Source organism: Schistocerca americana, chromosome 10 (assembly GCF_021461395.2).
Source record: "Schistocerca americana isolate TAMUIC-IGC-003095 chromosome 10, iqSchAmer2.1, whole genome shotgun sequence".
Taxonomy (NCBI): domain Eukaryota; kingdom Metazoa; phylum Arthropoda; class Insecta; order Orthoptera; family Acrididae; genus Schistocerca; species Schistocerca americana.
This window is the reverse complement of record NC_060128.1, coordinates 131,158,624-131,172,109: the sequence shown is the minus strand read 5'-3', so window position 1 is coordinate 131,172,109 and position 13,486 is coordinate 131,158,624. Positions and strand designations below refer to the sequence as shown.

The 13,486-nt window shown below is 42.2% G+C and overlaps 1 pseudogene; it reads right to left on the bottom strand.

The window, feature by feature from the left end:
* Positions 1-2,683: 2,683 nt before the first annotated feature.
* On the bottom strand, positions 2,684-2,801 carry LOC124552911 (annotated as a pseudogene).
* Positions 2,802-13,486: the final 10,685 nt, after the last annotated feature.

Below are 13,486 nucleotides of genomic sequence, written 5' to 3'. Positions count from 1 at the left end.
TTAACAACTGAAAATGCTATATTCTCTTTTCTCTGTGAGGTATTGGACGGATTAAATAAAAGGTTGCGAACGCTAGGTGTTTTTTTTTTTATTTAACGAAGGCTTTTGACTGTGTTGACCACAAAATATTACTGCAGAAGTTGGACCATTATGGAGTAAGGGGAGTAGCTTACAATTGGTTCGCCTCTTACTTTAAGAACAGAAAGCAGAAGGTAATTCTCCGCAATATTGAGAGTGGTAGTGATGTTCAGTCCCAATGGGGCACTGTTAAGTGGGGCGTTCCCCAAGGGTCAGCGCTGGGGCCGCTGCTGTTTCTTATTTATATAAATGATATGCCTTTTAGTATTACAGGTGATTCAAAAATATTTCTGTTTGCTGATGACACCAGCTTGGTAGTGAAGGATCTTGTGTGTAATACTGAAAAATATCAAATAATGTAGTTTACGAAATAAGTTCATAGCTTGTGAAAAATAATTTGATGCTAAATCACAGTAAGACTCAGTTTTTACAGTTTCTAACTCACGATTCAACAAGAACGATATTTTGATCAGACAGAATGGGCATATTATAAGCGAGACGGAACAGTTCAAGTTCCTAGGCGTTCGGATAAATAGTAAGCTGTTGTGGAAAGCCCATGTCCAGGAACTTGTTCAGAAACTACATGCTGCTTTATTTACCATTAGAACAGTATCTGAAATAAGTGACACTTCAACACGAAAAGTAGTCTACTTCGCATATTTTCGTACGGTTATGTGGTATGGTATTATTTTTTGGGGTAATTCTTCTGATTCAAAGAGGGTATTTTTGGCTCAAAAACGGGATGTTCGAGCTATATGTGGTGTAAGTTCGAGAACATCTTGTCGACCCCTATTCTATAGACTGGGAATTCTGACATTGCCCTCACAGTATATATTTTCTTTAATGTCGTTTGTTGTTAGCAATATTAGCTTATTCCCAAGGGTTAGCAGCTTTCACTCAGTTAATACTAGGCAGAAATCAAATCTGCATGTGGAATGCACTTCCTTGACTCTTGTGCAGAAAGGAGTGCAGTATTCTGCTGCATCCATTTTCAATAAGCTACCACAAGAACTCAAACATCTTAGCAGTAGCCCAAACTCTTTTAAGTGTAAACTGAAGAGTTTCCTCATGGCTCACTCCTTCTATTCTGTCGAGGAGGTCTTGGAAGAGCTAAAAAATTAAGCAAATTCCAGTGTTACATTGTTGATTTTCTTTATTTAAACTTACGACTTGTAACCTGAATATGTTTTTTTATATTTCATTTTATCTGTTTCTACTATCGTGTTATAATTTCATGTATTGACTCGTTCCATGACCATGGAGACTTCTCCTTAATTTGGTCCCACGGAACAATAAATAAATAAATAAAATGAATGCATGGAGCCTGCAAGTCAGCAGTGGGACTGTTCAAGCCGGTGGAGGCTCTGTAGTGGTGTGGGGTGGGTGCAGTTGGAATGATATGGGACCTCTGATACGTCTAGATACGTCTCTGACAGGTGACACGCACGTAAGCATCCTGTCTGATCACCTGCATCCATTCATGTCCACTGTGCATTGCGACGGACTTGGGCAATTCCATCAGAACAATGCGACACCCCCACACATCCAGAATTGCTACACGGCAGCTGCAGGAACACTCTTCTGAGGTTAAACATTTCCGCTTGCCCCAAAACTCCCCAAACATTAACGTTATTGAGCCTGTCTAGTGCGCCTTGCAACGTACTGTTCAGAAGATATCTCCGCCCCCTTGTACTCTTCCAGATTTACTAGCATCTCTGCCTAGTAAGTAAGAGACTCAGGTTCAATTCCCGACCTTGGTACAAATTTTAATTCATTACTTCAGCTTCTGGGACTCAGTACATCTCTAGGAAAATGCGATTACAACATTTGTACTTATTTGCAGGTTAAATCGCGACTGTGAAAAACGCCGCGAGGCAGGTAAACCAGAAATAAGGAGTGGTGAAGCTGTTGACTAACCCTAAGGCGCTAGAGCGGTCGAGGGGCTAGCTCGGTGTCGAAGTTCCTGACAGGTACATTTCTAACGTGCTCAGCAAAGGTGCATGGGCAGCAAAAGGAGTGTTGAAAAAGCCTAGAGGTCTTATAACGCGCCTTTGCCATTTTATTGACGCACATGTTAATGTTGCAGCCCCCCACAATCGTGCCTCAGGAAGGTGCTAAACAAGAGGACGGAAAAACCATTAACGGCCTTTGCTGCTCCGGCTCACGTTCAGCTTTCGTCCAATGGTTTTGAACAGTCTCTAGTGTTTCGACCCTGTTTACCAGAGCCAAAACTGCAGTTTTACTACGCTCCAAAAGTGTCAGTCCCTAGAGTGGTTCGGAAAGGGCCAGCCAAATGTTGCACGCTGTGCAAAAGTGCGAGAGTGCGGCACAAGTGCCCACATCACAGCCAGCGGACAGAGTGGAACAGTGACCTCTGTGACCGGACGAAAAACGTGTACTCCGTCCACAGGCCCTGGCGGACCCAGTGGTACCGACCGGACGCCGTGTCGTCCTCAGCCCACAGGCGGCGCCGGATGCGGATATGGAGGGGCATGTGGCCAGCACACCACTCTGCTGACCGTGTGTCCGTTTCTGAGACCGGAGCCGCTACTTCTCAATCTAGTAGCTCCTCAGTTTGCCTCACAAGGGCTGAGTGCACCCCTCTTGCCAACAGCGCTCGGCAGACCGGATGGTCACCCATCCAAGTGCTAGCCCAGCCCGACAGCGCTTAACTTCGGTGATCTGACGGGAACCGGTGTTACCACTGCGGCAAGGCCGTTGGGTCTGTGACCAGACACATATACCAAATGAGCGGCGACGGTTCCACTGTTTTGCTTACGCGATACCAGGTGGACTAAACCACACCATGTCTTGCTTCTCTCTGACGACTGTGGCCTTACGTGAGACGTACTGAGAAATGGCGATTATTGTAAAAAACCAAAAAACGGGAGATTTGTGTTCTTAGTTATTTAAGCACGTCTGGGAACTGCAATTCTTCTTTACAGCAGTAGATGGAAACTCACAGGGTGCCGCCGAATAATAGGTCGTGAGCCCAAGTTCACGAACTGAAAGTCACAACAACTCATTTCGCAAAGTCGATTGTGGTGTACTGAACAGTGAAGAACGGCAACCCAAATTAAGTGCGCTTAAATGGACGAGGCACATCAACAGGTTTTTAATTTAAGTCATAACAAATGAAATCTCTTGGGCCCTTCGTATGTTGTGTTACATTCGTATCTGTTTTACCGTACAAAATACTGTTTTCAGTTTTCCAGAAAGGCTATTACAGTACGTGTTCACTACGAGCAAGTTTCATAATTGCATTAATGATAGAAAGTTCCGGGAAACAATTCTCCGAAGAGGAGTTTGCAAAAGACTGTCTCATTGATACTGTAAAACTTTCGTGCCGCATGAAGGTTAGCAGGTTTGAAGAAATCGGCCTTTCCCATCAAACAGTGACCCGACGTAAAGTGTTCAGACCGGCAGTAAATAAATAAGGCTGAGTACTTCGGTGCTTCCCCTGTTGCGTCGAATGAAGCAACAGATGTTACAGATACAGCACAGCGCTTTGCGTGTAACGGAGGACGTTTTGGACTTAGTGCCTTTGTTAGGGTCTGTGACAAGTGTAGGCTTACTCCAAGACACCGAGCAAGAGATTGGTTGTGTATGTGGACTGGAATCGATTGATCTCAGTAACCATGGACTGAGCACCGGCAATGCGAGGCCATCAGAGAGGACTCACAGCACTGATGCACAAAAAGCTAGGGCACACAGTAGGAACGCTGTATGGATTCACTGCACTCTACATGGAGAGGCGCTTTGTGCAGAATTAGTTACGTTAGAAAATGTCATGCAAATTGTTGTCTGTACTGTGAACTATCCGAAAATACATGGACGTAAGGGTCGCCAGTTTCGGCAGAGTACGGTGACTTACCTTACTACGCGGAAAGACGCTGGCTCAGTCGAAGAAAAATGCTGAAAAGATTTTTTTTCTATTTACATTTGGCCGTGGTACATATCTTACAAAAGAAGGGGAAGAGTGAACGAAAATTAGAAGACCCTTGCTGGATATTAGACATTGCATTTTTCGTGGACACCGCGTCTCACATGAACAGCCTGAACGTCAGTTTCCAAAGTGAAAATAATTTTATTTCTGACATGGTGGAAAAACTAAATGTTTTGAAAGGAAATTTGTCCTCTGGGAGAGCCAACTATCGTCTGAAAACCCTGCTCATTTCCCTATCCTAGGTTTGTCCACGGAAGTACTAGATTTCAAGGAAGAAAGCAGAAATTACAGTTATTTTTAAAACTTTAATGGTTTCTGTTTGGCAACTGAGATATCTACTGTGCGTGCAATGAAACTTACTTTTTACCGGTCCTCGGTCTAAATCCTTGAGTAGGAGTTCTATTCTTGCAGACTCACCTGAAACAAAGAAAGAGGTACATTGTATTACAGTTTTATCAACAACAACAGCAATAAAAACAGGACAGATAGTGAATGCGAGTCAATGAATAACATGAGTATTACACTGAGGAAATTTGGGTAAATTACAAAACATGGGAGAACACAGTACACACCAACTTCTACTAAGTAAAGCAGTTATCATGTCCCATTTGGTTGTGAGCACTAACTAGACATGATTCTCCCCAGTTTGAGCCCCCCGTACTGATCGAGGTTTTCCGAATGGGTTTCCCTTGGTTATCAGGCGAATGCTAGGACAACTCCCCTCCCAAATATTCCCAATTTGGATTGTTGTTGTTGTTGTGGTCTTCAGTCCTGAGACTGGTTGTGATGCAGCTCTCCGTGCTACTCTATCCTGTGCAAGCTTCTTCATCTCCCAGTACCTACCGCAACCTACATCCTTCTGAATCTGCTTAGTGTATTCATCTCTTGGTCTCCCTCTACGATTTTTACCCTCCACGCTGCCCTCCAATGCTAAATTTGTGATCCCTTGATGCCTCAAAACATGTCCTACCAACCGATCCCTTCTTCTAGTCAAGTTGTGCCACAAATTTCTCTTCTCCCCAATCCTATTCAATACCTCCTCATTAGTTACGTGATCCACCCACCTTATCTTCAGCATTCTTCTGTAGCACCACATTTCGAAAGCTTCTATTCTCTTCTTGTCCATACTAGTTATCGTCCATGTTTCACTTCCATACATGGCTGCACTCCATACAAATACTTTCAGAAACGACTTCCTGACACTTAAATCTATACTCGATATTAACAAATTTCTCTTCTTCAGAAACGCTTTCCTTGCCATTGCCAGTCTACATTTTATATCCTCTCTACTTCGACCATCATCAGTTATTTTACTCCCTAAATAGCAAAACTCCTTTACTACTTTAAGTGTCTCATTTCCTAATCTAATTCCCTCAGCATCACCCGATTTAATTTGACTACATTCCATTATCCTCGTTTTGCTTTTTTGGATTAGACGAAAGAAAACGTGTAGTTACGTAAAAAGATGATATATTTTGGGAGTAATTAACGACATGGTTCAAAAATGGTTCAAATGGCTCTGAGCACTATAGGACTTACCATCTCAGGTCAGCACTCCTCTAGAACTTCGAACTACTTAAACCTAACTAACCTAAAGACATCACACACATCCATGCCCGGGGCAGGATTCGAACCTGCGACCGTAGCGGTCGCGCTGTTCCAGACTGAAGCGCCTAGAACCGCTCGGCCACTTCGGTCCGCAATCAACGACATGCAATACTACAGTTATAGTTACCAGAAACTGACGCTGTTAGTGTATTTTACAGGTGTCCAGTTTGTGTACATGTACTGATTTCTTGGGTAGTGCGTCAATGGAATTTTTCCTCCCAAATAAAGGTACGTCGACTGGTGTGGCCGATCGCTTCTAGGTGCTTCAGTCTGGAACCGCGCGACCGCTACGGTCGTAGGTTCGAATCCTGCTTCGGGCATGGATGTGTGTGATGTCCTTAGGTTAGTTAGGTTTAAGTAGTTCGAAGTTCTAGCGGACTTATGACCTCAGATAGTAAGTCTCATACTCCTCAGAGCCTTTTTTTTTTTAAATAAAGTTACGTAATGTTCGCGCAAACTAAGCTGACATTAGGCGCGGTGGCTGATGGGAGCAACCGTAAGATGTTTTGCATTTATGGTCGCTCCTGTCCGCCACTGCACTGAGTGTCAACTTAGATTGTTCAGACAGTAACAGCAGAATGTTAGCAAGGAAGTAAAATGATGTAAAGAAAAAAGAACACCAATACAGTTGTAAGAGACAATGAAGTGTACGATAACAGGTGGTATTTCCACGACAGATAATTACGTGATATTTCTTCGTTAACTCACTGCGACCACACGTTCTGGAAAGGTAGGTGGGGCACAGATTGGCAATTATCTTTGAATGTTGAGAAATGCAAAACTGTGCACTTCACAACAAGAAAAAATATAGGATGCTATGACAATAATATCACTCTGAGTCACTGCTGGGATCGGCCAACTCAAATACCTGGGTGTAACGCTTTGTAGGGATATTAAATGGAAGGATCAGAGAGGCTCAGTCGTGGGTAAAGCAGGTGGTAGACTTCGGTCTATTGCTAGAATACTGGGGAAGTGTAAGCAGTCTACAAAGGAGATTGCTTACAAATGACTCGTGCGACCGAACCTAGACTATTGCTACAGTGTGCGGGATCCGTACCAGATAGGACCGAGATGTTGAACGTATACAGAGAAGGGCAGCACGAATGGTCACTGGGTTGTTTAACCGATGGGAGAGAGTCACAGAGATACTGAAGGAACTGAAATGGAAGACCCGTGAAGACAGACATGAACTATCCCGAGAAAGTCATGAACAAAGTTTCAAGAACCGGCTTCCAGCGATGACTCTAGGAATATACTAAAATCTCTTACGTATCTCTCACTTAGGGATCGTGAGGATAAGATTAGAATAATTGCTGCACGGCCGGCTGGAGTGGCAGAGCGGTTCTAGGCGGTACAGTCTGGAGCCGCGCGACCGCTACGGTCGCAGGCTCGAATTCTGCCTCGGGCATGGATGTGCGTGATGTCCTTAGGTTAGTTAGGTTTAATTAGTTCTAAGTTCTAGGGGACTGATGACGTCAGAAGTTAAGTACCATAGTGCTCAGAGCCATTTGAACCATTATTTTGCTGCACGGACAACAGGCATTCAATTAATCGTTACATACGTGAATGGACTGGGGAGAAACCATAATAACTGGTACAATGGGTCGTATCCTCTGCCACGCACCTCACAGTTATTTGCACAGTATAGATGTCGATTTAGATGTATAAACGTGAGACTTCGTATTGGAATTCCTTGGAACATCATTGTTGGCGGTTATTGTTGGTCTAGCTGCGCTCTAATAATCATCACGGAATTATCTTACATCTAACACGAAATTACCTACCAGTGTCTGTAATACTTGACCATCTTATAAAACTCCATCTTTAATTGTAACATAACGATTGTTACATTTCAATTTGTAGTTCATCTTGTTCATATGATGTTTTTAACTGGATGAAATGTTTCCATGTTAGAGGGTGGAAAAAATTGTAAGTGTAAATTTACCACGAATGTACCCTTTACCTTATACAAAGAGGGGCGATGTGAACACTTACAGATATGCTTAACTGGTGAGAGACTGTAACACAAATGTGGAGAAATCTTAAAGTTGCGCTTACTGAAAGAATGACACCGTATATTTGTTCAGAATCTCCGTATATAATTTCAAGAACCCTTTTATGCGCAGAAGCTACATATTTTCTTCACCCCGATGCGTGTCAATACCTTGATTAAAATAACTTTGTGATTGATTCAATTCAGTAGCAGGAAGACGCTCTGTCAGTATGCAAAGTTACAAAACAGGGAAGACCGCGAACATGCGGCGCTCGAGGTAGAACTGCGATTGGCTGGCGTCTGACCCCCCCACCACACGCCACGGCTGAACCATGAATCATGAAGTTATTTTAATCGAAGTATAGTTCGAAGAGATCACATACTTCAAACCAGAAAAATAACGGCTCTAACAGATGTGTATGAGCTGGCACAACTCACACGCTTCATACGCGAATGGAGAGAGATGAAACGTTGATGTTCAGTTTGTTTAATAGACTGTCGCATATTCCTAGCGCTTATAATTAAATAGGGTGATTCAGTTGTCCGTACCGATTTCGTTTCATGCAGCCGTTTTTTTTTAGATCTGGCCTTCAAAAACCTAACGGAAGATTTTCATATTCTCTCGCTCGCTACGCGCAAGCTATTAGTCCCTAAAAATCGCTGGAGGCCACGGTTTTCGAGTTTTTCAAGAAAAAAGTGCAAAAGTGACCTTCAAACTCACCTCTGTCACGCAGTCACTTCCCAACAGTCAGAATTTCTATTATGCTGTTCACGGTATTTCCTTCTGCCACTGCACAAAAATTTCCGACTGCACGGATTATTCCCGATTTACGACCTTTTCCGTTTCTATTGATTGAGCCACTACGCCACCAGCGTAGTCTGCTGTTTCATTAACATTATTAATTTAAACGTACCCAAGAGGGTAACGAAGCACAACACGACTTTTGTAAGCATTACGCTAGAACTGACTGCGCTGTCAATTCGATCCATACTTAACCCTTACAAGCAAGCACAGTAGCTCCGTAGTCATAAGGCATGAAGAATACCATAATTTTTTATTTTAAGCTGTTAAATTTCACAAAACTCTTAGGTGAAATTTGTACAAAAGCCAATTTTAAAATTTGTAAGAGCTCGTCTAGGCTGGTGGCGTAATAAGGCCAGCCAGTGGAGACCAAAAAAGGCCGAATATTTTTGTACACTGGTACTAGAAATCCTGATGGTGGAGGCTGAGTGTTGGAGTGTGGGTGCGTTGGAAGGTAACTTTTGTATGTTTCTTCTTGAATAACTCGAGTCTACTGCCTCTAGCGAAAACGTATTCCAGCACAAATTTAACTACATTAGATCTATATAAATAAAAATCAGTTGCCGTTATATGGAAGAGCATCACTTGAGAACGGCTCGACCGATATCGCTAATTTTTGTTGTTATTGTTCGGTTTGTAGCTGTATGGAAAAGAGCTGTATGAAAGAAAATTTTTGAAAATCCACGCGAAAGTGTCAAATTTTTATGATATTTTTGTATGAAAATCTCAATGAAAAAATGTGGCGTTCAATTTGACGGTTCTGCTGTCACATGTTTTCTTAAAAAAAACTCATTGGATATTGATATTTTGCCGAAAAGAGTACAACTGAAAGCGATATTTCATCGTGCTATCGGTGGTGATAAAATATTTGGTGTGTTCCAAAGATTGAATTTCAGTTCGTGATAATTTGGTGTGTTGCAAACATTTAGTTGACTTCAGTTTGTGGTTTATTTCTTTCGAAAATATCGGTCGGCGTAGGCCGTGCGCAGGCCAAATACATGATACTAGAGCCAATGAGACTGACGTACAGCGTAGACACAGTTTGGAGGCAAGTTGAATTTGACTTTCTCAAGCACGTTCCATTATGACTCCCGAACAATAAAATCCGATTTATTCCCTTTCACTGAATTCATGATCTCACTGAAGTTGTTTTGTTTCAATTCACACATATTCAGGGAAAGATTCGGTTGGGTGAATTCATCCTCGACCAACTGACTGACTTATTTACCCATTTACTTTTACTCTCTATGCCCCATCAACATTCCGTTTGCAATAACAAAACATAAGGTCAGAGAAAGTGGGGACGAGGAGATGCACGGAGAAGGGGGAGAAAATGGATATAAAGAAGGTGAAGGAGGATATGATCAGGGCAAGGAGAAGGGATAAGAGATGTACAGGGAGTGGGAGAACGTGATGGACAGAATTAGGGGAAAGGGGAGGAGATGGACAAAGAGAGTGGGAAGAGGAGAAAGATAGAGGGGAGGGGGCAGAAGGAGATAGTGACTTAAATCCGATTTCCATAGATATTTATTGGCGAGTATTGCCAGGTTTGCTAGTTTCCTATAAAAAAATCCTGCTCAGCATTTCTGTTTCACTAATAGTTTCCGCGTAACGAGAGAGAGAATATGAAAACCTAACGCGTGGTTTCTGAAGGCCAGGAATAACATAGCGGGTTGCATAAAAACGATGTCTGTAGGGGCAGCTGTTTCACCCTGAATGTCTGGAAGTCAACACTTATACAGATACGCGTCGTTTTATTTCTGACGCGTAACGTGTAATATTCGATGGCGTAGGCGGTCTTACTTTTGCGGTTAACTGTGTAAGTAGGCTGTTTATGTTTTCTCTATGTAAGTAGGCTGTTTATGTTTTCTTATTGGCAACGTTACGTAGCGCTCAATATGAAAATCACCGGCTGTGCTGTGTGCAGTCTGTGGCTAGTTTGCATTGTTGTCTGCCATTGTAGTGTTGGGCAGCGGCAGCTGGATGTGAACAGCGCGTAGCGTTGCACAGTTGGAGGTGAGCCGCCAGCAGTGGTGGATGTGGGGAGAGAGATGGTGGAGTTTTGAAATTTGTCATGAACTGCTATATTTATATATGATGATATCAAGGTAAATACATTGTTTGTTCTCTATTAATATCTTTCATTTGCTAACTATCCCTATCAGTAGTTAGTGCCTTCCATAGTTTGAATCTTTTATTTAGCTGCCAGTAGTGGCGCTCGCTGTATTGCAGTAGCTTGAGCAGCGAAGATTTTTGTGAGGTAAGTGATTTGTGAAAGGTATAGTTTAATGTTAGTCAGGGCCATTCTTTTGTAGGGAATTTTGAAAGTCAGATTGCGTTGCGCTAACAAAATATTGTGTGTCAGTTTAAGCACAGTCATGTATAATTGTTCAAAAGGGGACGTTTCATATGTCGACCCTTAGCCGAGGATGCCTCACTGGAATCTTCTGATTTTTTCTTGTAGTTTGTGTAATTAGTGTAGATTTTGTTTATTGCTAGCGCGTAATCATAGAGAGAATTTCCTTTGTAGTTGTAGTTTTTCATTGTTGTACTGTAAAACAGTTGTGGCATGCATGTAGATTTGCACCAAGTATTTCGCAGCTGCGCTTGCAATTAACTAGATATTATTTTCAGTGCTATGTGACAATAATGGCGTGTGAAAAACGTAATACTAGGCTCCAAAGTAAACTGAGAAATGACAGTGAAGACGAAAGCAATGTGTTAGCGCCACCGTGTAATGAATTAACTAATGTTCAAAGTAGTAATTTGGCAATTGTGCATAGGGAAATGGAGCGGGCGGCAAATAATGGTGTAGACAGTGAAACAATTAGTGAACAGGGAAGCATTATCGACCGACCGGTCGGCAACAGCTTGCCTCAGGAATCGGGAATGACAGAACACAATATTGCAAATACTGTAGACTCAGGTTTTGGGTCATCACCGTTTTCTCAAATAAGTCAAGACACATTTTCTGCTTGTCAAAATGTGAATGTTGCCGGTGCAAATGCACTGCCGAAAAGCGTAGAGAAACAGATTCCAGACACTAATACATTATTATTGCAATTAATGCAACAAATGGAACAAAATCAGAGACAAACACAGCAAAAGCTTGAAAAGTTAGACACAATGGAACAAAATCAAAGACAAACACAGCAACAGCTTCAAAAGTTAGACTCATTGGAACAAACTCTTGAACAAATGCGTGAAGATTTAACTACTGAGTTACATCACATTGAATCGAAATGTCAAAAAGTCTGTAATGACGTAAAAACACAAATTTGTGAGCATTTCCAACCTATTTTTTTGCGTCATGAAAATGTATTAGAGAATCACGAAGCAGCCATAAAAGAACTGCAAATTATTGTTCATGAAAATCATGAGACCTTGCAAGCTAAAATTGACTCAGTTGCATCTACCGATTCGGTTACGCAACTTGCAAGAACTCAGGAAAACTTAAAGGACACAGTAGATACCCTGAAAATTGGTTCAGGAAGACACATGGAGGAAATAAGTACACTATCGGAGAAAGTAGCCGAACTTTTGGATCAGGTCACTAACTTATCTACAAAGGTAGATGATGATCTGAATGACACAAGACCCGTAGCCTTCACTGACACAGAAGCGTATGAACAAATAAGAAAATTCAAACAAAATCAGAATCAAATTAATACGCAACACAAAAGAGAAATCCGGGAAGGACAATATCAGTTGGCACAAGTAATACAAAAATTACATATTTCAGAGGACACTCGCGCTCCAACACGGAAAGAGGGACATAGAAATACGGAACAGCCACAAAATAATAACACAGCGCATTTCAGAAATTATGAATGAAATTGGCAAGGCGCATTGGATTTTGAGATGGAGCCGCCGAAACGAAGTAACAATGACCGACATGCGACTCGCCGACATGACGATTTTGACTATAAGCTGTTCATTACTACACGTAAATTCAAAACATTTAAGAATTCTGGCAACGACATTCATCCACAAGCATGGCTCCATCAATTCTCTCATTGTTTTCCTCCCAACTGGTCGTTAGAACACAGATTAGAATTTATGTGTGGCTACTTGGAGAATGAACCAGCTGTAAGAATGTGATCGGTCATTCACGATTGCCACAGTGAAGGAGAATTTTACCATGCCTTCCTCTCAGCATATTGGTCTCAAGCCACACAAGACCGAGTAAAACATGGCATCATAATGATGAAACATTTCGAACAATCTGAATTTTCCAGTCTTATGAAATATTTTGAAGACATGTTGCACAAGAATCAGTACCTGTCAAACCCATACAGCCCCTCAGAACTCATCCGCATTTGCTTAATCAACCTACCTGAACATTTACGACACATTATTTTAGCAGGACGTTGCAAAGACGACATTGAAGCTTTTCAGGGACTGTTACAAGAACTGGAAAGTGACACTGACAATCGCGGAACGCAGGAGCACAACAATTACAGATCACATCAGTCGCAATTCCGCGATGAAAGAAATAATAACTGGACACGAAAATGCTATTCTTACAACGCAAATCGTGACCAAAACAGACACCACCCATATGACAACCACTGCCAGAGTAATAATAGTTACAGAGAAAGATCGCATTTCCGTAGTAATGACTATCACAGAGACAATCAGAGGAACAGACAATATGGGAACCAAAACAATTATTACCAGGGGAGACAGAATAACTTTAGACGCAACGGTCCAGCGCGCAGTTACGACTCAGGGAGAAATTCTCCACCACGTGACCGACAAGAAAGAAACTATGGAATCTAACGCCATGACGACAGACGGTATGATCGTAACAACAGACCTGAACTGCATCAGAACTGGCGGGATTTAAACAGAGCAGGGCCCTCTCGTTACGGTGAATTTGTAGAAGTTAGGTCTCCTAATCCCAATAACGGCGCGCGCCAACAAAGAGACAGACAATGACTCGCACAGCAGGCAGCCGCTTGCGCCCGCTGGCTCAGAGAAAAATAACATAGACGCTAACCTTGAGAAAAATTCCAGTATTCTTTACCGACGTATACCGCATGACAATTGCATTCAA